The following is a 4,815-nucleotide window of genomic DNA, read 5'->3' as shown; positions in this document are numbered from 1 at the left end:
TTGAGAAAACAAAAACAAAAATTAAGAAAATTGATGAAGCAGGAAACATACAGACAAACGAGGTAACACAACCAAGAAAAAAGTCAAAAGTCAGAGAAGATCTGAGAATATATACTAACTTAATTAAACTTATCAAGTGAACAGAAAAAAAAATTAAAATTATCAAAGCTAATTAGCAAGATACCTATCCCCTAAACCCTTTTACAAGGTCCATGATGCCATTTATTCTTATTGGTAAAGATTGTTATTTTAGACTTTTTTTTTTTTATAACTTTAGTGTGATCGAAAGGCTTTCTAGGTCCAAAGATTAATCACCAAGAGGCCCTTAGAAATCCAGGTTTTTTTGCTACTTATTACTTAAGACGTCTATGGGTGGCCAAATGAAATCGAACCCAGGACGGAAGCTCCTGCTGTGACTCATTTACCACTTGACCAAGACCGCTTGGTTAAAATATTGAAATTTGTTATTTTAGACTTTAGTTTTAGAATTTTAGCTATTTTATTTTAAATATTTTTGAAAGTCATATTGGTATTGAAGATTGTAGAAATTGTATGAATTATACATTAATAATAATTTTAGATAAAATATAAGTTAAATATGATGTATTTAATTACTACAATACTTGAAACTAATTTGCTAGTGAATATACAGTTCAAAATTATTAATCAGTTAAATAATTTTATGTTTTTTTTTACATCAACAAATTTTGTCTATGGATTCATCAAAATAGAATTTCATTGTTTCAGAAATCGATACTGTAATTGTCAGAAAAAACTTTAGAGCATTCATTGGTTTGGTTTTATTAAAACCCAAGAACATAAGTTAAACGTAATTAATTTTCATTTAATTCATGATTCTCCGAGGTTAATAAAATACTGGTTAAGATCTGTACTTTGCGCGGAAATAAGCATTGTATATATATATATATATATTATTTATTTTACATATTATGATATAAAAATAATAATAAATATATATAGGATAATTGAAAAAATCAATAACTATCATATATATAATTAAATTGGCGCGAACTAGAAGTGTTCAATCTTGTAAAACTAAAACAATTAAAACCAAACCGAACTGAAATAGAGAAAGTGGTTTGGATATGGTAATACCAAATAAACTGAAGTGATGTTTTTTTAAGAAACGCGGTATATAGATATGGATTGGTATATAAACCGATTAAACCGAATAAACCAATTAATTAAATATATTAGTATAACTATATGTAAATTATATAATATAATTAATAATTATATACATAATTTACTTTATTGATACAATCTTCATACTTAAAATGTTGATTTTAGTAGTATAATATTTTGTTTTAAGTTAAAAGTTATTTTTCATTTTTATCAAATTTTTTTAAAAAAATGTAATTTTTGCATTTTCTTTAACAAATATGTGCGCCATATTTAATTAATTAATAATATTCTGAATTAATGTTTTTTATTATTTTGATTCTATAAAAACTATTATTATTATTAATTTAATATGTTTACTAACTATTTTAAATAGTACAAGAAAAAAAGAAAAAAGAAAAAAATATTCTATTTAAATACATGAATATTTTCATGTTTTATTAAAGCGGATATCTAATCGTATAAAGTAAAATTCACAAAGTTTATAAAAGATAAATATATTAAATATATTTATTGTTTTTATTATAAAACCAAATAAACCTAAAATAGACGGTATATAAGTCGAACAAAACCAAATTAGATAGGGTTTTAATATGGTAGTGATTTCTTATAAACCGAAATAACAAAAAACCGAGAAAACCGAACCAATGTCGACCCGAATTCCGGATTGAACACCCCTAGCGAGAAAGCATAACTCAAAATAATGACTCTTCTTTATTTACAATCATTGAAGAAAAATCAATATATGAAGTTGCTTGAAATTAGAGTGAACTCATCTTTTAGGTTTCTGGTTGAAGTATGTAAATGTTTTTTAACTGTTTTTGCTGTTTTGGTTTCATCCCCTTTTTATTATTTGGGGGAGCATTTTTATTAAATAACCTTACTCTGATATGTGATTAACAAGAATGTCGTCGCTTATATGTTATCATTAGAGTTCTCTCATAACCTTTATTAAAAACCCCTCTTTGCCTGAATTAATTACATGTAATGTCATTGCTTGTTAAAACTAGAAAGAGATAATACTTTATACAATAATCCCTTCGTATATATATGGATTTACCTTTTTCTTACATTTATTAACTAAACGCGAAATAACCATTTTTGGTGTCTTAACCAATGACATAACCCGACATATTCATAATAATTTTGGCTTTGTACCCCCTATATATTAAAAGAGAAGCATTGCAACATTAGAAGCATGACACATGTCATCATGAGAATGATTTTTGAGAGTCCTTAGAAAAGTAAGTTGGTCCATATAAATATAAACTAAAGTTTTCATTAAACTCATCATAAAATCATTTATTAGTATTAAAAGTTATTTTTCATTCTTTCCTTACATAAAAGCTACATAATTACCTAATGTTATTAAAATATATATATGCAATTAATGATTTCCAATAACAAAGATTTGCTAACAATTTGTATACACTCAATCTTTTTTGTTTAAATCTTTGTTATTAAAATAAATTACACAATTGCATTAACTATATAATAAAAAAATAGATTTTTTCGTATATGTTGTATTTTGAATTTTTTAAAACGAGTATAAATTACTAAACTGTTAAAAGTCTCAAACAAATTTTTGTTATCAATGGTTTAAATTTTTTGTTATAATAAGATATAAATAGGTATAAACCACATGAGTAAGAAGTCTTATTTAATAAGTGTTTATATTAATATATATATATACCATTTAGTTAAACTATATATCATATAAAATACAAACTACAGTATATATTGATATTTACATTTAGGTATGGGTAATTTCAGGTTTAGATTCGGTTCGGTTAGGGTATTTCGGGTATAGGGTAGTTCGGGGTAGGGGGTTAGAGGATTCATTTACTACTTTACATATTTTCGGTTCGGTTTGGTTCGGATAGTTTCGATTTCGGTTCGGATAGTAAAGTTAGGAACCGGAAAATACCAAAAAAAAATCGGTTCTCATTTGGTTTCAGTTCCGGTTGGGATAGTTCGGGTAAAATATCGGTTATTTAAGGTAAAATATTTAAAAAAATTAGGATGATTTAGATAAAAAAATTCAGATATTTCAGATTATTTTGGATATTTTGGATAATACTATCCGGACAGTTTCGGATTTCAGATATTTTCGGGTAGTTCGGATACTTTATAATAATTTAGTTATTTTCAAATATTTTTTGGTACTTTTAATAGATTTTTAAATTATAAATATATATTTAGCTATGTTATATGTATATATATTTAATACTGTTATATATATGGGTACCCATTTGGTTCTCGGTTTGTTTTCGGTTTGGTTCGAATATATAAATATAGAAACCGTTCGGATATTTGAAGGTCTCGGTCCGGTTCCAGTTTCAGGTACTTTGGTCCGGTTCCGGTTCGGTTCTTCTGTTCTGGTTTTTTTTGCCCATACCTATTTGCATTGAACAAATATTGAGAACTTAACTAATATTTTAATTTTGAAATTTGCATTCAATTAAAAATGATTATAAATTACTAAAACTATTAGACATCTCAAATTAATTTTTTTATTAATGGTTAAAAAATTTGTTATAAGATAACAATAATCATAAAACCATATGATTAAAAATTTCATTTAATAAACAGCTTTCCTAAAAAATATATTTAATATCTATGTTTAACATTTAAATTTAATTATATAATATAGAATGGATAAAATTGTTTTTTATTTATTTACCATAAAATGATCGTTAATAAACAAGAGTGATTGTTTGATTTATATGTGCAAGTCAATTTAATTATATACGTAATATTATCGATTTCTTAATATTTCAATATATATTTCTTATTTTATTATTTCATAATCCATTTAACTCGTATGGTTAAGCAGTTTCTTTTCGAGGGAACAATGACACAGGGCTTGAATGACACGAACATTTGTTTAATTCCTAAGACAACGAAGCCGAATGAGATGACAAAGTTTAGACCTATCAGTCTATGCAATGTCAGCTACAAGATAATATCTAAGGTCTTATGCCAAAGATTGAAGAAGGTTCTTCCACACCGGATATCAGAGACCCAGTCAGTTTTCGTTGCTGGTAGACAAATTACGGATAATATCATGATAGCTCAGGAGATGTTTCATGCTTTGAGAACTAAACCGGGAGGACGGGTTAAACGAATGGCCATAAAAACTGATATGAGTAAAGCATAGGATAGGATGGAGTGGTCATTCATTGAGGCAGTCATGATAAAGCAGTCATGCGAAAGATGGGCTTTTCTGAGATGTGGATTGACTGGATAATGCTATGCATCACCTCGGTCAAGTATAAAGTCCTCATGAATGGTGAAGCAAGGGGAAACATTGTCCCTGGGAGAGGTTTACGACAAGGAGATCCTTTGTCTCCTTTCATATTTATTCTATGCACGGAAGCGCTCGTTAGCCTTCTTAATCAAGCAGAGAATCAAGGAAAGATAACGGGGATGCGAGTCGCTCGCGCTAGCCCCTCGGTATCTCACCTTCTCTTTGCTGATGATAGTGGTTTCTTCTATAAGGCGGAGCCCAGTGAATGTGAAGAAGTTATGAAAGTAGTCAGGAAATATGAGAAAGCATCAGGTCAACGTATTAATTTTGAAAAATCCTCATTACTCTTTGGTAAAAGGATTCCAGCGAATGATAGACAGCAGATTAAGGATACTCTTGGTATACAAAATGAAGGTGGGAGG

Source organism: Brassica oleracea, chromosome C9, assembly GCF_000695525.1.
Source record: "Brassica oleracea var. oleracea cultivar TO1000 chromosome C9, BOL, whole genome shotgun sequence".
NCBI classification, from domain to species: Eukaryota; Viridiplantae; Streptophyta; class Magnoliopsida; order Brassicales; family Brassicaceae; genus Brassica; species Brassica oleracea.
This window is presented reverse-complemented; position numbering follows the sequence as displayed.